The sequence below is a fragment of the Lygodium microphyllum genome, chromosome 15 (genome assembly GCF_053477565.2).
Source record: "Lygodium microphyllum isolate KBCC chromosome 15, Lygodium_microphyllum_v1.1.10, whole genome shotgun sequence".
Lineage (NCBI taxonomy): Eukaryota > Viridiplantae > Streptophyta > Polypodiopsida > Schizaeales > Lygodiaceae > Lygodium > Lygodium microphyllum.
In genome coordinates, this window is record NC_141149.1 from 131022467 (window position 1) to 131049630 (window position 27164).

General features: G+C 41.2%; 1 long non-coding RNA gene across 1 annotated transcript; it reads left to right on the forward strand.

The window, feature by feature from the left end:
* Window positions 1-11073: 11073 nt before the first annotated feature.
* LOC148025073 (uncharacterized) lies at window positions 11074-11711 on the forward strand. Its single transcript, XR_015693268.1, has 3 exons — window positions 11074-11273; window positions 11382-11487; window positions 11582-11711. It is a non-coding gene; the product is annotated as an uncharacterized LOC148025073 (long non-coding RNA).
* Window positions 11712-27164: the final 15453 nt, after the last annotated feature.

A 27164-nucleotide genomic window follows, 5' to 3' on the forward strand; every position in this document is an offset into this window, starting at 1 on the left:
TTTGAACTGTTGGTTGTTGGCTCCGGTTGGTAGGGTTCCACTATTGCTACTGATTTGGCATTGGGGAAATTGGTTGAGACCATTGTTGTTGTGGTTGAACCATCATTTGAGGCATGGATTGTGGCCACTGTGGATTTGGTGCACTGTACTGTGATACTGGGGGCATCTATTGGTAGGGGTAGGGGACTGTCCCTGGGACTGCATTTGGTGGGTACATCATTCCTGGCATCAGAGGAGGTAGGACTCCTCTTCCTGGATTCATCACCAATCTAGCTTCCACTTTATCGTACAGTCTTGCACCTTCTGTTGCAGCTTGCAATGTGGCTGGTCTTTACAGCTCCACAAACTTACGGACTTCTAGTTGTAATCCTCTGAGAAACACTCCCTTCTGAATGCCATCGTCTAGATTATGGTTAGTCCATCTCTTCAGGATAGATTCCATTCGTGAGACATAAGCTTCTACTCTTTCTCCAGAGGACTGACTTAGGTTCATAAATTCCTCTCGCATCCGCTCTTCAAAACCTTCACACCTCAATTTAGTGAGGAAGACCAACTTCACGTCATCCCATGTGCCAAAAGTTCCTGATGCTTATCTCTCATACCACTGAAACGCTGCACCCTTGAAAGTGGCGGGGAATATTGCTAACCAATGCTCAGGGGTTCTGGCATTGTTAGCCACACATGCTACCATAAACTCTGCTACATGAAGATCAGGATCTTCATTGTACTCTCCCTTAAAAACTAGCAATGGAACTACATTTGCTAGCCTGTCATCAATATTTCCAGGACGGATCTGGCTTGGAAGTGGACCTCTAGCAGGAGGAGGAAGGGCTTGATGTGCCATTGGAACTTCTGTAAAGGGTTCCACAAGGGGGTCAAAGGCGGCTTCTACTGCGAGCTCGTTCTCAGTTTTGAGTTTTGCTTTCTCTCTTCTCACGTACCTCTGGACTCGTTCTAACGCTTGCCTCTTTATTGCGTCATTCATCAGGGGGTTAGCTCTACTATGTTGTTAGTGCTCCACATAGGGATAACAGAAGGCTTCAGTCTCTTGAGGACTCTCTTGCCAACATTTCTTCTACTTCTTCCTTTTTAACGTCTCTGAATTCTGCTTTCATGCCACTGCACAGAGGAAGGTATTCGATTCTGAAGGTGTCAAAATGCATACGTCTAAGCATTGTAGTGGTGCCATGATCATAGTAATGCCAGCTTCTGATGGTTTCAACAGTGTATTTTGTAAAGAACACTCTGTCCACCAACTTTGAGTGGGTTGCCAATCGAACAAATAGAAGATTATCAGTACACCAAGCATCCCATGTATCTTGCTATTGAGCATCCACAAACAAATTCCAACTCTTTTCCTTCTTATCTTTGTGAATCTCCACAGACCAAGACTCCTGAAGCTTCTTCACAATCTCCCATTTGATGATGTCTGGAAACTTCTCAATGAATACCAAATCTTCCATAGATGGTCATTCTCTCTGTTTCTGCTCTTCAGTTTGTTCCCAAACAGTTTGCCACCAAGACGCAAGTTTTTGCTGCTTCAACAGGAAGAGGAAACTGTCCACCGCATAGAGCATGCATCATGATGGTGATATGTTTCCGCCATTGTGGGATGAACTTCTTGTGGAAAGTGGCTTTGATTATGAGAAATTCCAACTCTTCAGTGGAAGAAGGAACTTTACAAACATCCATTGAATTTTTCTCTTCTTGGCAATGCCATTTCCTTCATTTTCAGCCTCTTCTGGTGCTTGTTGATGGCAAGTTTCCCCGGCTGCGCACCAAAAACATGGAGCCCCAAGAGGAACACCAAGGAAAAGGGAACTCTCTTGCAAGAAAGTTTATCTTGTAACATCAACAAGCTTTTTGATTAGGTTTTATATGATCACAATGAAGAAAAGAACACCAGGCACAACAAATCTTCATGCAGCATCATGTAGATCTCCCACGGATTTGATAGAATCAACCATATTCTTCAACATCTTCACAAAATCCATCAATATAACAAAGAAAGAAAAGGAATACACCATCTTTGAATGAAAATACATCACATAGTATTCATATTCAATATCTTCATAGTCTTCTCTCTCAATCTCTTACATACAATCACTCTGTTTTGATAGATTTGACTATCTCTAACTCTCTCTCTCTCTCTCTCCATCAATAATACATCATATCCTCACTAAAATCTCTCATAATCACTCTCAATAATCCTTCTTAGGTCATGGATACCCATCCCAAGAGGTGTGTCTGATATGAAGAGGCACCAGAGCCACTACAGTGTCCTTTCATAGCTCACTACTGTCACTTCACTCCAATCTTTACTTGAGTCTTCAACAGCTACTTCTTTGACTTCTTTTAGCTCTTTTGCACTTGTATCCACCTCTTTCCAAGGCTAGAAAAATTTCCCAAGCTACGCTCTCATCCATCAGAACACATACAGAAGCATACAGAAGGTCTACATAGCTCATCAGAAGCTCACCAGAGAGTTATAGAAGGTCAACAGAAAGCATCAGAACCACATAACTCATACCAAAACCATTCCAAACCATAAAAAACTATTCAATAAGCTTTCAAAAAATCTCAAACCCTATCAATAAATACTCCATTCCTCCTTACAGAGAGAAAACAGAACAAAATAGAAGCTTAACAGAACCAATCAGGACCAATCAGAACATATCAGAACATCAACAGAACTTCACACCTCTACTAATAAACATCATGAGCTTAATAAAACCATTCCAACCTATCCAAAACACTCTCAAAACACTTCCAAACCAATCAATCATCTCATAAAATCAACCATTCAACTCTCAAAAACAACAAAAATCAGCCAAAAAATAGGTTATTTCAACACTCAACATAAAGATGGTGAAATTTGAATTAATTTATTGTGTTTCAAGAGACATGGCATTGAATTCTTGTTAGAACTGAGAGATTAGAGAAGAATCAAGATCGTGACTTAATCAGAGTAAACCATGCAGTAGATCAATATAGGCACAATGTTGTGATGTTGCGCATCTACCATTGCGAACTTGAGGACATAATTTTTTGTAAAAATTTTGGACTCTTAAATCAGCCTCATTTTAAGTTATTTGTTCTTGTGTGTATCTTTTGTGTTTGCATATGCATGATGCACGAGTACATATAGTTAGGCTAGGCATAATTTGTTTCAATGCATTCATAATTTTTGCATGGAAGCATCGCTTGATTGATTGCATAAACATGGATTCTAAATGCAAATTGCATGAGAGTTTGGGCACGAAGTTCTGTTACATAGCATAATCTTGCTAGGAAAAATTTCATGAAGAATAGGTTCATATGAAGAGGATGATAATTTTAAAGACTCCATAGATTTGCACACCAATATTGGAGCTTATGAAGAGAGTTTTTGGAAGAAACATGAAGAAATTTTCAGTATGGTTGAAATACAAAAGATATGTTCAAGGTTTGAAAGGGTGGAGAGGTGTGAATGCCCCATCATGTTTGGTGATTCTATGTTTTATGGAGTTGCAGTAGCGACAACAAAAACCAGAAGAGGTAGTCACTCATGAGAATTCAGAAAATTGCAAAAGCACGTAATGACTCCATCATTGTGAACATCTACCAGGGTCAATATAAGTCTACCCTCGTATGCCCAATTTGTAATAAATTCTCACTTACTTTTTGTTTCTGACACTATCATTGCACTAAATTTTGAACTCTGAATGTAACAATACTCACTGGTGATGGAAGTGATGCTCCAATGTCTTATACTATTACTATATCTAAACAAGATAGGTGCATAGACTTGTAATAGCCAATGGAAAGGCTTGTAGTATGCGTGATGATGAATGGATCATGCTAAAAGAGCTCTACGGTCATCACCAGTTTCAGATTATGGAGGACATCGATACTTGCTTTGAAAGACCTCGTTGATGTCTAATGATAGAAAAGTGAGGCCCCTACTATAACTAGGTTTTGAGAAAGCTGGATATTTTGTTAATGGCCTGAAGTTCAAAGAATTGTACTGATGATGGGATTAATGTTGTGGAGCTGAGTGCTAGCACTCTATATCTTCTTGAGGATTACTTCTTATGATTGATACGAATTTTCAGATGCAAAGAATGTATCTTCCTAACAGCTATAGAAAGAAATAGATGCTCTTATTAAGAGAGCTGAAAGATCCTTGGAAGTTGGTGCTAATAAGATCATGCTTGAAAAATAAAAACCATGATTTTAAAGTATGGATTTGAAAGTGATGATGAATGAAGAATCATAGGGTGATGTGAACAACCTGAATGGCGACTAGGCTGACATGTAAACAAAAGGATTGAAAGGCAAAGAGAGGCATACATAACGTCAAATGGACGTCATTGATTATGCAGACAACGTCTGCTTGTGTGAGAAAAGCAAGGAACAGGAAGAATAATAGGTTAAAAGCTATGATGCTTTCTTCAAAATTTTGAGGTGGCCTTGATTATATAAGGTGAGGGGGGAAGATGAAACAAGAAGCGTAGGAATGAACATGTCTCGTGGATTGTGAGGACGGAAGATGTTGCAGTATGAAGGGGCGGAAGACGATGCTGTGACAACGATGCTGAAAATAGACAAATATGCTCAGGAGACTGAAGACGACGTAGCCGACTGAGGGGAAGATATGACTAACGATGAAGAGCGAGACGAAGAATCAGAGAACATCTGGAGGAGCTGTTGAAGGCTAATGACAAACCTGCGGAAGATGAGGTGATTCGAAGCTTGGAGAGTGATGATGGAACGGACGACCTGCCTACGGACAAGGAAGCTGTATTCTATGTGTCGATGCTGTGAAAAAGGGGAATGACAAAGTGAAAGGGCATATAAAACTGCTGCAGCGCGCACAAGTCAAAGACTCGGAGGTGCTGAAGAAGGAAAGAGATGAAGGGTACAATTCTTCTTCCTTTCGTTTCTGCAACACACGATTGCCAATCTGCCGCTACTGTAGCAAAGGTGACGGAGGATTGGAGTAGTTTGTAACAAAGAAACTGTGAAGAACTGAAGTGAATGGAACTTGAAGGACGTTGACAACTCTGTGCAAACGTCATGGACTTGGCCGCATTTCATCATGAAGTGGACCATCTGAAGGAATGCCACATCCCCACTTGCCTATGACGAACCAGTTCTGGAGTGTGTCACACGATAATTGATTTTTAACACCGAGACAGAAAGAAGGAACTTACAGAAAATCTCAATAAGAAAAAGGGGATGATCGTCTACAACGAAGGAGGTCTAAGTTTTATGATTTAATATGAAAAGCGAACAAAAATTCTATTCTAGAAGAAGAAGAGTTAGTCGAATATGTCTAAAGCTTGCATTTGGCAGTGGATTTGTGAAATCTTGGAATCAAAGTTTGTGTATTGCTATTCCAAAACATCACTTCTTCTTTATATGATGGCAGCTCTATGACTGGCTTATATCGATAGAAGCTTTAGAGGCACTAATCATTTCTTATCTATGAAATATTAGCTCTCTTGTAATCAAACTTGGGAATTCTATTGTGAATTGAATCTTCTATTCCATCCCTTGTGAGTATCAAACAAAAGATCTATGTATGAAAACATACCAAGAAAATTAAAATCTATGTATCATGCTGAAACAAGAAATTGTTCGAACTTCAGATTTCTAACCATTACTTCACTCCATGAAATTATCTTGATTTGACTACTCTTGATCCAATATTCTCATCTTGCTTAGCGTCCCTGTGATGAAAAAAATTCACAAACCCCGCGTGAATTCCGTGCAACAACGCACATGCATGCACACACACACACACACACACACACAAAGGGAGGGAGGGAGGTGCTTATGTGCAGAGGTGCGCACGTATTCTCCTAATAGGCTTGAATGTTTGAAGAAGCACAGAGCATGCCTTGACAATGCCTATGCTCACATTAGTGGATTTGCTGAGTGTGCTCTATGAATTAGAGACGGGACCTGAACCAGTTGCCACTATAGCCTCTTAGCCCCCTCTCTCTCTCTCTCATTCTCATTTTGTCTTCGTGCGGCACAACTTAGCTTATTTCACCTCAATTTATTCCATATTCAAGCATGTCTAAAATCAATTTATTTTAGTTTCATGCTTTATGACTTGTAATTTCTGATTCTAGTCAACTCCTTGATCTTGCGAGTTGTGTTCAGATGTACGTATTATGAAATTAATTTTCTTTAGTTAAACAAATCATTTGAATGTGATTATGGGGTGTTTGTGCTATTTTTTTTCTGATAATTTGAATGCATGTTTAGATGCATATATTAACTAGTTTCATATCACTTTTTAGGTTTTTGGTGTGATTATTGGGTGTTTGTGTTAAGTTTTGTGTATATAAGTAAGCAAATAGGTAAGATTGCTCTATTTTATGTGATATTAATTGAGTATGATTTATTATTGATAGCTCTATATTTTACAACTTCATCCACACTATTAACACTACAAGGGTACACACATATAGCGACGCTAAGTAGTGACGTTTTTTTTTCGTCGTCGGTATTAGCCTCAGCATTAGCGTCAGTATCTGTGTCTTTAAAAATGTCAGTATTTGCGTCAGTAAATACCGACGTTTTTAAAGACGCAGATATCGATGCTAATACCGTTGACTTACTGTGGCAAAATTTCGCCAAAACCCGAATGTTTCTTTCATTTGAGCGCGCGAAGGCAGAGAGAAAGAAAGGATTGTGAGCAAGAGAGAGAGGTGAGCAAGGGAGGTGAGCAAGGAAGCAAGCCGTGTGACGGTATGCGAAGAGAGCACGACGGTATGCCCTGTTTTGGTTTCTTTACAATCTTTGTTTTGCTTTGCAATGTAGGTTAGAAAGTGTTGGTTTGTCTTCGATCTTTGTGTTGCTTTGTGTTACTTTGCAATGTAGGTTAGGAAGTATTGAAAGAGAGAAAAATGGAAGCGAGTGTTTTCAAAAATTTTCTTGTGTTGGTTTTTATTCTTTGCAATGTAGGTATGAAAATGTATGTGTGTGAGCATAGTTTAGAGCCGAACTCAAAGAGATAGGTATGAAAATTTAAAAAAAAATACTGAAAATATATATAGTGGAGTGGTCCCAATATACAATATAGAATCTTTATTAAATTATCATTCCATTACATCGCAATCAAGATGTCTAGCACTCACGACTAACATGGTGGTGATCATGAGGCTTGGCTCAATCAACGTGTCCCATGTCCATGCACGCAATGCAAATTGGCCATTCGTCGAAAATGTCATTTGTCCATAGAGCATGTGCAACGGTATGGAGAGTTTCGAGTTGAGATAATCGACCAAGCAATCTTGAATTACGAGATTGCAGTAAGTTCTCTCTCATTACATATTATATGACATGTAATTGATTTAAGTATAGTAGTTTGGGGTTATCTTAGAAGTTATCTCCTTAACGTCCTTTACAGGGTCAGGGCCTTGTCGATACATTCCAATCCGCAGATCTCTTGCGTCTAGTAAGACGGGTTCGTCCACGCTCTATACAAATGCCGTCCGAGATAACTAACTGTCTCATAGAAGGTGATAACTCTCAACCCCCTTCTATGGGTGAGAATGCTGGAGACATGGACGATCCTCTTGCTTTCTTGGAGCCCGAGTTAGAGGACATGATCGAATCATTACTTCCGACGGACTCGGAATCCCAAGATCCTTTAATTGCGGAGGCTGCCATTCCATTGTATGATGGGAGTCGAGGATCCCGTTTGAAGACACTTCTTGCATTGTTGAGTATACAAACAAAGTATGGATGGAGCGATGCGAGTGTGACAGAGCTATTCAGGTATATTATGATGTGTATGATTCTTTATTGAAAGCCATTAAAATGTGCTATATAGCACTCTAATAATGTGCTTCATTGCAATTTGTAGAACGTTGAAATCTTATATTTTGCCTATCCAAAACACGATGCCTGAGTCTCGTGACGATGCAAGACAAGTGTTGCGAAATCTAGGCATGGATTATAATTGCATTCATGCTTGCCCCAATGATTGTGTTCTCTTCCGGGGAGAGTTTGAATTGTTGGCCACATGTCCCAAGTGCGGTGCGGACAGGTATCGAAATGACTTGCAAGGACAGACTGTTCCGCAGAAGGTTTTGAGGCACTTTTCACTGATACCACGTGTTCGTCACATTTTTCGGACCAAGAGTTTTGCAAATTTGACTACATGGCATGCGAAAAATCGATCCATTGATGGTGTACAGCGTACACCAGCTGACTCAGAAGCATGGTATCACATTGACGAGACTTTCCCTGACTTTGCGAAGGAGGTGAGGAATCTATGATTCGGTCTTGCCATGGATGTGGTAAATCCTCTTGGTTTATGTTCCACCTCCTATAGTGTATGGCCCGTGGTCCTTGTTAACTACAATATACCGCCATGGCTTTCCACCAATAAAGGACGCCTTTTGCTTAGCTTGCTTGTGCCTGGACGATACAAAGTCAAGAATATGGATGTCTACCTCTCTCCACTGATTGATGAGCTAAAGGAGTTGTGGGAGGGAATTGTAGTGGAGGACATGAGCAAACATATTGGTAGGCGACTCGCAACTATAAGGGAAATTCTTATGTGGACCATGCATGACTTTCCAGGTTATGGAGAATGCTCTGGTAAAGCGTGTTTTCTTATTTTACTAGTTTTCTTTGAGCGATGTTGGTATTATGACATGCCTCATTGTACACGTGTATCCTGCAGGGCTAGTCCCATCAGATTATCATGCATGTCCTCTGTGTGGACCAAGGTTGGATTCTCGTATGTCAAAATCGATGAAGAAGATGGTATTTGAAGGACATCGGGCTTTTTTGCCAGAGGGTCATGTCATGAGAGAAGGATTTCTTGGTCGCCCTCCTGCGAGAATGAATGCACTGAGCTGGGAAAAAGGCTTTATATGGTCACTTAAGGAGGATGATCGTCTGAATGGAGATGTCCTAGTGGGAAACGGAATAGAGAAGAAGATGGGTGCATCCATGGAGTCCAAGGTGAACCGATTTTATATGCTGCATAGTGCTACGATGGAGAAGTGGCTGCAACGGTATGAGGATGCTCGCGCTGAGCGAGAGTCTGCAAGATCTGACTTTCGACAGGGAGTATGCGGCAACGGCCCATTTGATATCCAAAGGGCTTGGAGGAGATGCCTCTACTCATGTCCACTAGATGGCTACATGAGGTCCTAACCAAAGCATCTCAAGATGGAGAAACAGTTACTGAAGAAGAGTGGGACTTCTCACGTGGATGCAATCCCAAGGTATGGATGCAATCCCAAGGTATGCAATCCCAAGAAATTATAATCTATATTGCAAATCGCAACTAATATACTTGTTCTTCTCCCATTATGAGGTCCATAGTGCAGCATGGTCACGTGGACGACATTTTAGAGTAGAGCACATTGACAAGTTACGCTCAACAATGGACTGTGGAGTGATGGCAATGTTTGAGCAGGAAAGCTGACGACGTGCCATAGATCCAAACCGTGTAGTTGCAGAGATGGAGTATTTCGGATGTTTACAGAGTATCCTTGCGGTGGACTATCGAAGTTTCTCCATTACTATATTTGATGTGCAGTGGTTCAAGGTTACTCTCGAAGGAGCAGGTGCAACTGTTCGACGAGGGCCGAGTGGCTTTGTTGAGATTGACTCAACGAAGAAGTGGACCGATTTGAGTGATACATTTGTTTTGCCAAATCACTGTGAGCAGGTAAGCATCCCTAATACTTGATGTGCTTTAGCAATCTCAAAGTGGACTTTTATACTAATCGTAATATGGATCACGTCGTTTTTTTCCCTAATCCACAACAACCTCAATGGTGGTATGTCATTCCCATGACATCTAGGAGTATCCCAGTGTTTGCTAGAACCCCCGAACTTTAATAGCGGCAATGACAGAAGGCATACAAGAAACTAGGATGAACTGCCTGGAGGACCAAGACATCTCACCTATGCAGATAGAGGAGATAGAGGATGTGTTTTTTGAAAATGAAGCAGAGTCCTCATTTTGTGGAGAATTTTGTATAGACCTTTCGGTGTATATTGAGCTATGTCAAGATGAGATTGTGGAACCCTAAACAAAAGTGACTCGATCAAAACGTTCCTCCCACTACATCATGTCAACTTTTTGCAAATTCGTTAGGACAGTTTGTATGTTTTTGTATCGTATTTTGTATTATCTAATTTTTTTAATTATTTTAAAATAAAGTCTTGCAAATTAAGTCTTAGTTTTATTATGTCTTGCAATTCATTATCAAATTGACTTATTTTTCCTTGTATGTGCAGATTTAGGATTTGGGCACAGATAGCAGGATGAGCCGAGATTTTATAGATGACGACATCAACGCGATGCTAGCGTGTTTCTCACTGGAGCAGCTAGCACGGGTCAGAGATAGAGCCAATGCACAACTTTCCCGTTCCACCTCAGCATGATCGACAGACTCTAGACGGTCCGATGTACCGGTCTCCAGTAGACGCAGTCGCAGGTCTCGCTTTGCTTCAGAGTCACGTGGTCGAGGAGGAGGTAGCTCCTGTTGTGGGGACGCGGATGCAGTCTCTCCCACTCGCACTGCCACCAGGGAGTCGACACTGTCTTTCACTGGCGGTGGCGGACAGACGTCTACTGCTCCCACTCTTTCACGCACCCCACCGATCACTCCCACTCCTTCACGCACCCCACTGACCACTCCTAGGACCGACAAGAAGTACACGAAACCCACTCCTCCAGGTATGTATTTTCGCATGAAGATTTTTGCAGTAGCACTTATCAATTCAAATTGTGTTTGACACATTTGTATTAATGTCCTGAAAGTACCCGTTTGCAAAATCTTGCACGTTACTCGTATCTCATAGATAAGGCCTCTGGCCATTTATACATGAATGATGATGGAAAAGCTGTCATCTCTAGGATGCATGAGTTGTGCCAACAAGTATTTCGGCACAACATTACAGACAAGTGGAAGGAGATCCCAAATGCCAGCAAGGAGTACATAATCGATACATTGTATCGAGAGTTCCCTCAGCCCTCTAGTAATGATAGATTTTCGAGAGGGTGGATGATGACACGTATGCGTGACTATCAGTCGCATAGGCGGTCTGATGCACGCGAAGCAGTTAAGTAGGGCAAATCGAAGCCGGAGTGGCTAGATACAGAGGACTGGAGTAATCTCCAGGATGAGGCGACATCAACTCCAAACAAGTGGAAGCACCAGAAGGACGCAGCAAAGGCGCGCTTGGACGCAGGATCGGTGCATCACCTTGGTAGCAGCGGCCACACAACATTCGTGGCAGATTTTGTAAGTATTAATAGGGTAGAGTACTCTAATTTAATGACATCCATGTTGATGTATGTATTTCAAACATGAATCTTAAGTACGTTTTTTTTCAATGTTTGTGTGCCACAGCAAGGTTTTACGAATCGCGACCGGACTGCACTGGAGGTGACATATGGGGAGAATCATGGTTTGAGTGCCCTGATTGAGAAGCTCTATGCTCGCAGAGGACCAATAAGTAGTAATAAATATCATTCCTAATTTGAGAAATCTTTCATTATATGTCAATTTGTATTTGGTACTCACAATTATATATGCATTTGCTGTTGCAGACTCCCTTCGATATGCCACAACAGCGACAAGAGTTTTCTGATGTGGATGAGTCGTAGAGAGCAGATTAGGCTACATAGTATTACTCCCCATCTTGTATTATGTATGGCATTATGGCCTCTATCCTCCATATGTAATAGCAAAGTATATATGATATGGACTTCTATCTTGTAGCATGACTCCATATTTGCTTTGTCGCAGTAGCACTTCTCAATCTAAGTTCTAATATTTTCTTTATAAATGCAGTGCACATTTCTGTTAATTAATGTCATGAAAGTACTTGTTTGCAAAGTCTTGTAATTTTTTGGGATCGATTGTCTAACTTCTTTGATAGCAGGAATTGTCTCTTAGCCCTATGTGGCTCTAACTGTGGCAGGGCTGCATCTGCAGCGCTGCCACAAAAAAAATTTATTCTCTGTAACCCTCGGTATCAGCATCGGAAAAGTATCTGCAATCATTGGTATTAGAGTCGGAAATTCTCTGTAACCGTCACTATTTTCATCGGTATTAGCGTCGATATCTGCGTCGCTAATTAGCGATGCAAATACCGACGGTTTTCTAGCGACACTAATACCGACGCTAATACCAACGACGGGGATATTTTTTATATATAAAGAAAACGTCGTTATAAACGTTGTTATAGCATGTATATGTTGTAGTGTAAAATGATCAAAATGTAAAGAAGGGAGTGGATGTATGCATAATGAGTGTTGCATTTGTTTAGGTTCTTTATTTACATGTTTTTGATTGTATGCATGTTAGTTTTATAGCCTTGTTAATATGTTATTTTAGGATGGGAAGGCCTAAAAAGGATAAGTGTCAAAGATTTCTTGAGTAGATTGGGATCACTTTTCCAAATGCATAATGTGTAGAGAATGAAAGTGCAAATGGTATTCTTAATGGGAAAAAGAGAGTATATGCTCGTAGCTATGTATCCTCATGGAAGCTTCTCTATCCTTAGTCTTATTCAATCTTGGATGAAGAGGGAAAGGAGAGAGTGAAGTGCTCAATTTGCACTTCATTGAACATGGCAAATCCTTTTGGAGGAAAAGGTAGCACTACCATTCAAAAGCAAGCATTGGCTATCCATAATGCCTCCGAGAAACACAAGTTAGCAGTTCAACGCAAAAGCTTTATGGCTGGTGAAAATGTAAAGCATATTGAAAACCATGTTGAACTTATGGTAGACAATGAAAAGTGTAGAATTATTAGTGTAATGCAAATCATGTATAGGGTTGCCATAAAGGGCATGTCTTTAGAAGCATTTGAAGATGAATGTAAGCTTCTTATGTGTATGAAAACTCCTAGCATGCCTCTTTCTTATGAGTATTCAGCTTATATCAATCCATCCTTGGGAAAAGATTTTCTCTCAGCCATGTATATAGTATATTGGGAAAAACTTAAGGAGGAGATTGGGCACAGTCTAGTTTTTTCTATCATTGTAAATGAAAGCACTGATAGAAGGTTTGAGAAGCATCTCATCCTTTATATCACATACTGAAAGGATGGTGGTGTAGGCTATCCTAAAACCTCATTTGTGAAACTCATTGGTAGTGATGATGGAAAGGCTCAATCCATGTACGAAGGCATTATGAAAGTGCTACATCAATTAAATCTTTCACTTTCTAAGATGGTTGCAATGGGCTCGGATGGTGTTGCATCTATGGTTGGAAGAAGATCTAGATTATTTGTAAAGCTTTGCAAGGATGTACCACATTTTCTTGGGGTACATTGTACTGCCCATAAGGAAACACTTATAATCAAAGATACTTGTGAATCCTTTGCAGAGATTAGCTACATGGATAGCTTTGTTAACAAAGTCCGAGAATGTATAGGAAATTCTTCTCTTCAAAGAGCCGAAGTGAGAAAGCTCATGCTTGCCTTTTTACCAAGAAATTATGAGATAATGAGAATTCATGGTGTGAGATGGTTGTCATGTGGAAATGTCATGAAAAGGTATACATTTGTTTAGTACTTAGCTTTAGACTAGGTTAATTCTAATTTTATTATTGTTTCCTTTTTTTACTTAATTGTTTTTTTATTGCAAGTTGGTGAAAGTGCTACCTATATTGTTGGAATGTTGGAAGACAAAGTATCTAGCAATGTATAAAAAAGCAACAAATTTTTAGTTGCTATTTATTATTCATTTCATGGCAGACGTACTTAAAGAAACTAATGTATTAAGCCAAAAATTTCAAAAAAATGATTGTGATATTACAATGATTGGAAGAGAGATAGATGTGATTATCAATCTCTTGAAGGGTTGGTATTTGACCGATACATTTGCAAATGGATCCATATACTTAACTAGATTCATTAAGGCAACAAACAATGGAGTGTTCTTAATGAAGGACAAAGAAGGTGTTATACATCTACAAGTGTTGTAGTTCACTTCATTAGTGGGTAAAGCACAAGAGATCACTTTTGATGAATGTACATGGTTAGCAAAGGCTTTTATTCAGAGGTTGATAATCAACTTTGATGAAAGGTTTCAAGATCATCACTTGTTTAATGCAACAAAGCTATTTTCTCCTAAAAATTATCCCAAGGATCCACAAGTTCGAGGTTAATCAGTTCGACAACATCTCTCTCAACTTTGCGAGAAATTTGGTAAAGGAGAGAGGTCTTTCATTCAGCCTAAGCCATGTGAAGGTCATTTGCAAAGATTTGTTCTATATATCTTTGAATCCTATCCCTCAAAGGGACTTCTCAAAGCTTGGAGACAATGTGGGTGGGAAGTAGAATGGATAAAAATGTTTCCCACTTTGTACAAGTTATGGGAAATTGTGGTAGTCCTACTTACAAGTTCAGCTGCTTGTGAAAGAGGGTTTTCAAAACAGAATTGTGTTAAAAGTGATGAGAGATCATGTTTATCTCTCACCACTTTAGATATGCTCATGCTTAAGTCTCTTTCTTCTCCAGAAAACTTGGAAGAAGTAGATTGGGATTTGATTTTTGAGTTATGGAAAAATATGAAGGTGAGACGCACTCAAGCTTTAGGGGCATGATAAGAAGTAACAACAATGACTTTTTGATATTATACTATGTCATGGGCATTTTACAAGAACTTTTTTTAATCACTTTAACATTTTGTTGGCAACTTGCCTAAATTTATATGATATACAATATACATGCCCTCTTATGAGTACTACGACAATAGGAATTTTTTGTAATGATCTTTAACAGTTTTTTGGCAGCTTGCCTAAATTTATATGATATAAAATATACATGTTTTCTCTTTTTCATGTATTTAAGTCTATTTTTAAGTGCTTTAAAAATATTTTGATATAAATAGTAGCTATTTTCAACAGGTTGCCAAAAATATGACTTTCTACTTACATGTTCAAATGCTACTAAGTAGTGCTTGGCAACATGCTTCAATTTTTAAATACATAGTATGTAGTACTTTTAGAAGCATTGTTTCTTATTTGTAAGATATCTAAGCAAGTTAAAATATTTTAAGCTTCAATTCACTTTTTAAAATTGATTTCATTATGTAAATTCTCAATTGCATATATAATCTAATCCAACTTTACTTGTGTTATATGTGGATTCGACTATTCTACTCTCATACTATAACATATGAGAGTTGAAGTAAACTTTTAAAAAACATGCTTTAACTTAGAAATGCTCATAAAAAATGCACTTATCTAATGAAGGTTATTCCATATTTTTAGCCATCATTTTTCAAGGGCAAACTCATTTTTGCCCTTCAAAAAGAAAAGAGATGGTACCCTTCAAATTTGAGGGCTACATCTAGGTCTTTGTTGTCACCACCTAATGATCCTTACAATGAATGGTCGTGCTCATTCAATAAATTTCTTCTTGACATCATCCGATCTCTTTCGTTACAAGTTTTGAACCAAGACCTCACATGGGATTTGACATCATTTGCAATTTAAAATCTACATGCATTTATTTGAGAGATATTCTCATCATAATCCGTAGAAAGAGGAGTGAGAGAAAAATATGGTTCTCCTCAAACACAAATGGAGTATGACCAAAATCATTCCACCCCACCATCACAATGTGCATCGATAAACTCATTGGTATCTATAATTCATTAGTATGAGAACTAATAAAGTCATCAAAATATGTGTTAAAGCAATTTCTTGATATTTGTTGATGTGTATACTAATGCATAGTTCATCCTGTGCAACAAAACACACCAATGTATATATTCGACAAATGCAAAGAGAAATGGTTTCCGACCCCATGCAAGGCTAGATCCCTACTAGCTATATTTGCTATCCTATTTGACATAGACTATCCATTTTCATGATAAATATCTCAAAGCCTAATAAAGAATTTATCTATATGGATGTCAAAATGTGCAAGTTACTATAACTTGAGATAATAATATACAACATTTTTAAGGTCAAACTCTGAAGTCTAGGTTATTCGACTTGAGAAAGTAAACATTAAAATACAATGATAATGTAACATTCTAAATTCTATCTTTCGCATGAACCCCCTTCTGTGTAAAGGGGATAATGAGATAGCATTTTTCTTTGGGGATAATGCAAATTTTTTTTCCTTATCCCCCCCCTGCCGATAGTCATGTTGGAGGGGGAGGGGAATAGTAAGGCTTCAGAAGCTCCTCGGTGGAGCTCATAGAGGGACACATCTATGCTATGTGACACATAGGAGAGGGAGGATCCCCCTCCCCTCCCCTATTTAAACCAAGGGGGGGGCTGCTGCCATGGAGGAGAATGGAGAGGGGGACGGAAGGGCTGAGATTGAGAAGACGATGTTGCCGCCTATCACAAAGGAAGAGGGGCTGCCATTGACAACGTCGCCACTACTACCGAAGAGGAGGGAGTAAGGCCACCTCAATGCCGTCCTGAGCAGATGGGGGTAGAGATCGGGGAGGACAAAGTAAAGGGTGCCACCTGCTCGCCGTTGGGAAGCACCACCTGCACTCAGGCGGTCCCTCGTACGCAGTAGATTAGGCTTCCCTCCCGCATCTCCTTGTCGCATGCCTGCTCGCTGTTGGGCTTCTCCTTCCACGTGGCCTGGAAGCTTGCAAGGAGAGGAAGCTTCCAAGGGGCCCTTAAGCCCCTATTCAACCCCCCCCCCCCACCTCGGTGTCCTAAAATCCCCCCCCAAGACCCCCTTCCCATACCTTTTTATCATCCCCCCCCGGTTTTATCCTCTTAAGGGACTTTCACCCCCTTATTGTGTCTTTCAAAAAACCTTATTATTACCCCCATGTCCAAAAACCCCCAAGGCCCCCTTCTTATGTTTTTTGGAACCCCTCCCCTCATGTTTAAAGGATCATAAGCCCCTTTTTCCTCAATAAAGAGTGGGCTTAGAGGTCCTATTATTACCCCCCTTCCCTTAGTGTTCTTAATTTTCTTTTAGCCCCTTACTTTTGGCTTTGGAATTATCCCCCCCCCCCTTGTTTTATCCCTTGAAACCCCCTTCACCCCCGTATCTTAAAACCCTCCAAGGGCCCTAATTGTGCCTATTATCAACCCCCCCCTCCTTGATTTTAAACCTTAAGCCCTTTCACCCCCGTGCTTAAACCCTTTTTAACCACCTATAAGCTCTTTTCTTGGGCTTTATAAGTCCCTTTTCCCCCTAAAAGTACTAAGGATTTAAAAGGTCTTACTACCCCCTCCTCGTGGTTAAACCCCTTAGTGGTTAAAGCCCTTAGCCGTTCCTTGCCTTTTCAAAATACCCTTGGGACTTTGGTTTTTTCCCCTACTCGAAAGAAATAAGAGTATTGAAGTGCAAGGGAGCGACGGTGGAACTCCGAAAAGGAGTGTAAACCTGTTTCCATATCTAAAAAACTACAATTGCGATGCCTCCTAAGAAAGTTCAAGGTGCAACCGTGGGAGGGTCATCTCCCGGTCTCCATGTGGATATCTCACCACAAACCCAGGTTTTCCTTCCTAATTTTTATTTGATATCGTTGTAGTTCAATCATGCGAGGTTAATTGTTAGAAATAGGATATATTTTTGTCCTAGTTGTTCACGACGAAGGAACTTAGTCATTAATACATTTTATGGAACATGCAAAATAAATAAAGCATAAACATATTTCTAGCAAATAGCTTTATGCATTGAAATGAATTATGAGCTAGATTATTACCCATTAAAATAGTATACTTCGGTTAAGCCTAAAAGTATAACACTACATCTCGCACTATTAACCCCTATTCTTTTTGCAATGAATCATCATGGGAAGTGCAAATCATGAAATGATTCTTACGATGCATAAACTCTATCAAATTATCATTGTCAACTGCATAAATTAGCAAGAGAAAGGTTGCTTATTTAGCATGAATTTTGTTCGCAAAGAAAAGGGAAGATTAGTTGAAATTAACCTTGCCTGACCTCAAACCGATAAGTTAAGGATTAAAAAATCAATTTACGCATAGTCAACGAATCATGTGGAAGTAATCTTGTAATTATCTTCTAGAGTTAACCAAATTGGCATAAAACCTAAACACGTAAGCCGCAATGAAGGGGGGCTACAAGCTCTACCCGGAGACCTACGGACCACTTATTGCTCAAGTGTTTTGAACCGAGCGGCCATGGCTACCTCTCACATGACCGATGCGCAATGCCTACCTTACGGGTTACCTTGATGCTCGATCGAGTACCCTCCTCTTTCTTGCACACCGGTAGCTCCACGATCCTTGAGGCAAGCTCAAGAAACCTCAATCCCTCTCCCATGAGCTTCATCCTCCATAGCCACACGTGAGACAAGAGAAGAGAAGAGAGGAGGGGAAGATGAAGAGAGAAGATGAAGAGCTTCTTCTCCAAGATCCCTCACTCTCACACGATCACTCCCTCACACTCTCTCAATCCCTCTCTCAAGAACAAGCAAGAAGGCAAGAAATAAGAGAAGAAGAAGAAGAAGCTTTGGCCACACACAAGAATGATATTCTCATTCACTTTTTGAACTTTATATACATGCCCTACTTTTCATGGGCGGTCATCCCCTTTTTTACATGGCCGGCCATTAGCCTAGGCCCATTTCTCATTTTCCACCGTTCTAATCTATCCTATTTCCAACTAATGCATACAATTTGCATAGGAGTGAGCCTGGCGCTCTTTTACAAGGATTCGGGAGCGCTTTCACACTTAATGGTACGCTTTTTACTCTTTTACTTTCCTTGGGCGACTCTAAGACTTCCTGAGGGTCATGGCCATGCTTTTAATTTTTTCAGGGTTTGGTTATCGATTAAGGCACCTTTTTCTTCCTTTTGTCCTGCGCCTTTTGCTATTTCCTTTTTTCCATTTCCCGATCCTCTGTGCTACGGTAAACATTACCCCCCTCCTAGCCAAGTGCTAGTCCCATGGCACTGTGGTGGGAAGTAGTGGGATAGATGATGCTATTGCTAGGTGGAACTAGTGGGTAGGTGACACTGATGCTTGTGAATGAGAGGTGATGGAGTTTGATGACGATGACCAGTAGAGATTCCGGCGTGCTTTAGACTTCATGAAAATGCTCGGGATTTCACACATAGTTGTGGCTCCCATTCTGCGACGACTGATAGAGGTTCCAATTGGCTGGTGGAAAATAGGTAGCCGGTTATCCTTTGGTCAACAGAAATGCTTGATCAATAAGCAATCCCTTAGGAAAATAGTGTTGGAGGGATTTATCCTGGAGAAACCTCCCTAAACTCTGTCTTGACAAAGGTTTGCTTTGTCTTCGCATGGAAGATCTTTGTCTTTGTTTTGAAGATCTTGTTATCCTGAAGATCCTTGTCTTCGATTTGAAGATCTTCAGCTTTGATTTCAAGATCTTCAGGTTTGATTTCAAGATCTTCAGTGCTGAGATGAAGATCTTTAACCTTGCATTGAAAATCTTTAGGCTTGTGGAATCAATAAGCGATCCGTAGATCTTAAGGCGGTAGGCATGCATCTTTGGAAGATGAGGTTCCAAAATCTAAGCCAATGGTAGATCCATCACTGGGTTTTCCTTCTACTTGATTTGGTTCAACCATGGCAGCCATCAATAGGCGGATGATTGGCAACATGAAATCTGTTGAGCCATTTAAACCTTTGCAGCGAAGTTCCTGAAGTTGCAGTAATGGAGTCATGTCCGACTCATGGAAAAATTCCTTGTCATTGGAGGATGTAGTGGATGATCTTATTCAGCCAAGCAACCAGTTCTTGAAACACGAACATAACCTGCAAGAAAAGTTTTGCACTTTCTAGGGGGTGTGTCTGTCTCACTATGTAGTGCATGGTGTATGTGCCACTGGAACTGGAAGATGGGTCTAACCTTGGGCAAGCCCTTGGTAATGTCCCACACTTGAGGACCCAGTTCATGCATCGTTGGAGGTGCGGTGCAAAACTTAGGGTGACAGGTCTGAAAGTCCTGCCCTTGATGTGCCCTAAGTGTGAAGTGGGGAAGGGGCTAGGGAGAACCTTAGATGCAGTGAGTGTGGTGCACAATAACAATGAAGGGAGACTACAAGCACATGTGAAGTGTTCTCCTTGTTAACTTGCTTAGCAGTAGATTCATCTTTCAACTTTGCTATTTTTTGCTCTTTTCTTTCTCTCCAGTCACCTTATCTTTGTTTCCTTGTGGATTTTTCTCTCTTTGCTTTCTTTTCTTTTCTTTTTTTCTTTTTTTTGAGAATGAGAGAGGGAGTACAATTGTCAAGGCATATTACAGCCATTTAATCACGGGGCGATCGTAGGCATTGAGATAAGAATGCGAGACTTTGTAGGTATTCTTTAATATCGGCCTTAGCTCTCAGAGGAGTGGTTGACAAGAAAGGGTGATTACACCTTGTGAAGCGGGTGTCACTCATATTTTCTAAGAGCTCTAGACAAAAGGAAGGAAGGAGAGTAGCCCGCATCATTAACCTAGTCATAGATCTACTATCTATTCCTAGGTTGATAGCAAAGAAGAGTGGGGGGAGATGGACTTCCTCTGCTGTGGGTTTTTGGAGTAGCAGGAATTTGATAAGTCGAAGGTAATTACAAGTGGTCAAAAACGTTGGATCTGGGCAGGAAGAGAAGTCTACAAGGAAACGATTTATAGAAGGAAGTATATCTTCTAACGTAAACACTAAGCATTCGTCAGGGCTCCTAGCATTTACATTATATATTTTTGGGAAGTTGTAATCCCCATGCAAGTCTCTATCATAGTCCACTCCATGCCTACGGGGGTAGGGCATGTAGATAGGATCATTGCGCTCTTCGGGGAGTGAACTACAAAAGGCGGTCCATGCATCAAAATTGGTGTCCCAAATCCTCCTCCACCATTTCGGCTGTGCCTCGTAGCCTTGGATGGTTTTGGAAACTAGATTGACCTTATCTTCCCAATAATCCTGTGGTTCTTGTCACCACCTAGTTATTATCAGGCTCCTCTCTTCAATCCACCTATTTGCAAGTTCATTAGCCAGATCCTTGATCTTGCCTAAGACTCCTAGAGGCAGGGCCCGGTCCAGAGAGCATGGGAAAGCAATTGAGAGCTCAAACGGCCTTTTCTGGAACTCTTGCTGACGTTAGATGACCAAATCTTAGGGCCAGTCTACAGGATGTGCATCACCTCTCAGTGGCATGGGCTCTTCAGAAAGTTGTCTTGGAATTGTGCGTGCTTGGTGTTGGGCCTCCTCAGCTAATTCTTGTCTTCTCCTCCTTGGTGCAACTATATGCTCAGGCAGATGGGCGTTTGCAGGTTCTTCTTGTGGGAGATCAGGTTGAGGCGGACTCGGCATTCTTTGTTGCTCTTCTTCATCACCTTGCTTGAAATCTGGACCCTCTTCGACATGTCGCTCAACCACAGATGGGATGATTGGCGGCAGTGGTGGTGGTTGTTCATGCTCCTCAAAACCTAGCTCCTTGAGCTCAGTAGTGGAAATGCCCGTACAACGTAAATAGTGGAATTGTTGCTCCTTAGTGATCCCTGCACTCATTGGGAGCTCCCGCTCTTGAAGACCATATCTTAGAGCTTGGGTGGTCAGCTCCAACTTTCTTTTCACATTTTCCACTAGATCATCGTCCTCAGCTTGTGTGACATGGAGTATCATGTTGAGAAAGGCCTGCCACTGTGTTTTAGTAGTTATTTTGGCAGCTTCAACCCTGGCTTCTGCAAGCACCCTTTCGCATTCTGCCACTGCCAAGCATTCCATCAAATCTCTCAACCTATCAAAATTATTCCTTTCCCAATCCACAGCTCTTTCTTCCATCCTTTTTCTCTCTTCCTCCAGTTGGCTCGCTAGGGTGGTCACTTCTTGTTGCTACTCATTTGTTAAAGACCACAACTGGTTCCTTTCTCTTGACTTCTGAGCCAGTTGCTCTTTAGCAATCACTTTGGATTGATCTATAATGCTGAGCCTTTGTTGCACCTCGGCCAGTACTTCTGATTTTTCCTGCATCAGCTGCTCTTGGCTTTGGATCTCAGCAAAAGGAATAGCCTTTTTTGATTGAAAGCCATGGCCATGAGGGCCTCTACATCTTCCTGAGAGGTCTCCAACGCATCTTGTAATCTTTGCGCTTCATCTTATAGCTGTTTTGCTTCTGCTGCTGAGACTCGTGGCCCTTCACTCTTCAGAAACTGGATTTCACTTATTAATCTATTTTTTTCTTCTAGCTCCTGCCACAAACGGAGCTTCATGGTATGTTCTTGTGGTGTACTGGCTTCGCCTTCTTGAACCTCCTGTCTTAGTGTTTCCACTTGAGCGACCTTTTGTTGTAGATCATTGTATTGCTACACTAGTAGCTTTAGACTCCTTTGCTCTGCCACTAGGTTCTGATCTTCGTCTTCCAGCCTTTGTCTAAGGCGGCTTTCGTTGTCTTGGGCTTCCTTTGCTTTTGCTACTAGCTGGTCCTGCAGGGCCTTCATTTCTATTCGTCGATCGGCTCCCTGCCTTGAGACTTCTAGCCTAAGAGGAGCTGACGTTTCTTTTTCTTTTTCTAGCTCCATCAAGGCCACTTTCTTCTCTTCCTTCACCTTGTTTAGTTGCGCCAGTAGCTCAGCCACATATGCATCATAGTCTGTGTCGGTAGGCATGGGAGTATGGGGTGTGGTGGTTGATACCTCCAGCCTTTGTCTTTTAGGGTCTTGCCGTGACTCTGCATTTGTGACAGTGGGCCTTTTCAATCCGGTTTCTGGCACGATCTCGACCACTTTGCTCAGTAGCATTTGCATCATGTTCATTAGCTGTGCTGTATCGAGGGGAGGTGTGGATTGTGTGGTGGTTGTAGTCGTGGTTTCAGTCATTGGAGGCACAAAAGAGGAAGGAAGTGGATGTAGTAGGGACTTGCCCTTGCCTATAGCCATTGGAGCTGCTTCCACATCTGAACTAGCTTCGGCTTTATGACACCGTGATGATCGGCAAATCAGTGCAAATAAAGGCACCAAAATGTGCTCAACATGGAAACATCCTTTGCAAACTAACACTTTGCTTTTGTACTCATTTGTAAAAAATCAAATATGAAGCAATGTAAAATGTGTAGTCCTTAGGCTCACATTTTAAAAAAAAATGTTGGAAGGCAAAGGGAAGGTCAAACACCTTTTGTCTCATTCCACAAATAAAGGGTCTTTTAGACCTTAGCCAAGATGTATGCAATTCAATTTTTTATGATATCAAGAAAGGAAAAGGAAGAAGCTTGTCAGGTGATTTGGGGAGGTGGGAGGTTGAGGTGGTTACAACCTCTCTCTTCCTTTATCTTCTCCTCTCACGCTTCATTTCTCCCTCTCCCTCATTTGGCACAACACTTGCCTTCTTGTTCTTGTCTCTTTCTCTTATGCTTCATGCTCATTTTTATGGAGAATGAGGAAGAAAAAGAGGGTGAGGATGGAAGAATTGTCCAATTTCTTGTGTGCCTTCCTCTTGTGTGTTTGGAGAGTATGGATTCTTGGTGAGAAGGAGAGTTTTCTTGCAAGTTTTTGTGGCTAGCAATGTATTTGCAGCCTCTACCTAGCCGGTTCGTGGTTCTATTTGTGCCGTGGCAGGCTGCTCTTCATTTGGTGCACTGGCCGGGAAGAAGAGGTGGTCATGGAGCTTGCAAGAAGGAAAGTTTGAGCATGAAGAGGAAGGAGGAGGAAGAGAAGCAACATTTGATATCTTCCAATTCCATCCCTATGGGCAGATTGGCTTTCTATTCCCCTACATATTCGTGGCCTTCTACTCACCCTCAACCCACTCGTGCTTCTCGCACCACCCCTCTCCCAATGCTTCCATCCTTCCACCATCCAGAGGTCGACTTGGATACAGTCGCTACTGCCACTCTTCATGGACTATTGAAATTCAACGATCAACGATGTACTCCTTCAGCATCGACATTACCTTCATCATACCACACTCCCTATGTACCGCAAGTCAAAATTTGTAGCTTGTGTGAAATGCAATGTAGGTTGCAATTAGCAATCTGGCATTCGTTGTCTTCCTCGTCCCAGATCAACCACTCTACCTTCTTCTTACCACTCCCTTACCTATCACCTGAAGTTACCCCAATTCCATTATGCAACGCCATTGTGTGCCCCCTTTGCCACGTTCATCAGTAGCAAGCAACACCCCTTATACCACATGGTTCCAGATTCTGTCCTCCTCGCAGCCTCCATGGTACAACACCATCCCTCTTCTTCTCATGGCCAGATCGACGGCATTTGTGGCTTCTCATCTTCCGTGTAACGTCATCGTTGGCTCATGATTCTTTGCCTTATCCTCAATATCTAAAGGGAAAAAAGCTATCTAGCCTTTTAAGAAAATTAAATCAAAGTACCTTGTTCACATGGTTGATTTCCTTCTTTTATGTGTCCCCCTTATTATCAAGAATTTCCATCTTCATCACACCATACAAGAGATTGCTTTCTTATTTTTTTGTTTTATTTTCAATAAAACTTACCTCTCTTTTCCTTTTAAATTGGTTGGAGAGCTCCAATTCAATATCCTTAGTGAGGGTTCCTTTATTGTGATATCTTTTTCGGGTTCTCTTTTTTGTGCTTAATGAGTGGTTGCCTTTAAGTTCATTCTAAGTGTGAGGTCTTTGTGTTCAAGTTGTTGAAAAGCCCTATTTTTTTGTGTGTCATGATGTGGCTTTATTTGGTGTGCCCTTATAACCTAGGCTCAACGTCCTAGTTGTGTATTTCTATTTTGTGTGTTATTCCCCTCTTTATCCAATGGAAGTTCAAAGATCCAAGAAGAAAATGAAGACCGAAGATTGAAGATGAATTTTTCAAAGAGCTGATTGTGGTTCTTCTCCAAGTTTGTTCGCAGGAGGCTTCACAATTAAGCGTGGGAGGAAATGATGACCGGCAAATCAATGCAAATAATGGCACCAAAATGTGCTCAACATGGAAACATCCTTTGCAAACTAACACTTTGCTTTTGTACTCATTTGTAAAAAATCAAATATGAAGCAATGTAAAATGTGTAGTCCTTAGGCTCACATTTTTAAAAAAAATGTTGAAAGGAAAAGGGAAGGTCAAACACCTTTTGTCTCATTCCACAAATAAAGGGTCTTTTAGACCTTAGCCAAGATGTATGCAATTCAATTTTTTATGATATCAAGAAAGGAAAAGGAAGAAGCTTGTCGGGTGATTTGGGGAGGTGGGAGGTTGAGGTCGTTACAACCTCTCTCTTCCTTTATCTTCTCCTCTCACACTTCATTTCTCCCTCTCCCTCATTTGGCACAACACTTGCCTTCTTGTTCTTGTCTCTTTCTCTTATGCTTCATGCTCATTTTTATGGAGAATGAGGAAGAAGAAGAGGGTGAGGATGGAAGAATTGTCCAATTTCTTGTGTGCCTTCCTCTTATGTGTTTGGAGAGTATGGATTCTTGGTGAGAAGGAGAGTTTTCTTGCAGGTTTTTGTGGCCAGCAATATATTTGTAGCCTCTACCTAGCCGGTTCGTGTATCACGGGGGCTCACAGGTTTGAGCTCTCCACCCCCATGGGTCTCTTCCACAGATCTTCATGTAGCCTCTGCCAACTCGGCCAGCTCCTTCAACCTCTGCTCTTTAGCTTCTTCTTCCGCCCTTCTTTTCCTGTCCTCTTCTGCCTTCTTCGATTCTTCTCTTATCTTTGCAAGCTCTTCCTCCTCTTTCCTCCTTCTTTCTTCCTCAGCCCTCCTAGACTCTCTTTGAGTCCTCTTGATTTCAGCTCGTTCTTCTTTGCTTAATTCCTCTTTCCTTTCCTTCTATCTCCTCTCCCCTTTCTTTTGTCCTTTTGGTTTGCTTGCTTGTGTAGGCGGCACCTCCTATTCTCCCTTATCACTTATCATTCTTTCACTTGATTCTTCTCCTTTGTGGTGAGGTGGGCTTTGATGCGGTGGGCTTTGATGTGTAGCTTGCTCTTCCATGACTTCAGCATCCTTCATTGCTTCATTTATGATGGCTGTCAAAACACCACCATATCTAATTATGGCCGCCTTTGAGGCAGGTTTCTTCCTTGTGGAGCATGCTGTTGAGGCAGGGGATTCTCCTCTTGCTGGTGCTTCTATTGGAGTGAGAAGGGCAGCTGAGCTTTGAATGGTTTTTTGCACAAACCCATTCCAGTCTACCTCCTCAGGGACTCCTGCTACGATGCTTTCTAACAACGGGACCCCGATCCTGTTCATCAATGCATTGTACCTTTGTCCCAAGAAGAGTGTGTGGATCATCTTTGCTTGCACCTTCACTCCTGGATCCGGGATGTCAGCCAAGCTAATTCCATCCACTGTGTGCACCTCTTCTTTCTTTACCCCCAGCATGGCGTAAAAATCCCTTCTCGACCGCCTCTCTTTCTTGGGTACGAGCCCCAAGGCCTTCTCTACGATTGCCGCATTGAGGGGCACTTCAAATCTTCTTTCCTGCTCCCCTGTCCTCACTGTGATAGTGCCACAGTTCCTGCCCTTGTCAAAGTTCCTCCTAAATTCAGCACACATGTTGTAATCCATGGCTTGCCCCACCTTTTCCACATACTTGTGGAGGTGGCATCTGTCCACCAATTCTTTGACTGCAGGTTCCTTCAAGATGGCCTCATCCAGGTTCAGCATGTGCTTAAAGGTGAATTGACTGAATCCTCGTGTCTCGACGCTAATGTCAAACTTGGTCATCTCTTCTTCAGAAAATGGGAGTTTGCACCCTTTGTCTTGTCCTGCCATGGTGGTTACCTATCAACACACCATGCCAACATTAATGCTTAAAAATCGGCTTATTTCTAACAAAACTCAATTTTGAGAGAAAAATGTATGTGTCAAAAATTGGTATACTTGCTTAGAGACTTGAATTTTAGAGACAAGCTCACAGAAGCAATTGCTATTGTTTTCCCTTTGCAATATCTTCCATTGAAACTCAATTAATCATAACATTCTGCTAGATAGAATGACTCTCATTTTGCTGACTCTCATTTTGCTCTGCTCTTGCTCACATTGCTCCCCCCCCCGTCTTGTATCTTTCAAGGAATCCCTCCTAGGATTAGCAAAGGAAGTACGAGGCAAATGCTATTTTTCATGGATTAACTTACTTAGCCAATAACCAATCATAGAAGCTTGGATTGTATTCGAGTTGGGCATGACAATCAAGCGCAGATGGTTGGATGGAGACTTGGGAGATGTAGGTCAAGACATCGTGAAAGAGATCTCCAGTATTAAGGCGGCTTACAACATGTAATTCCTCTTCTGTAAGGAA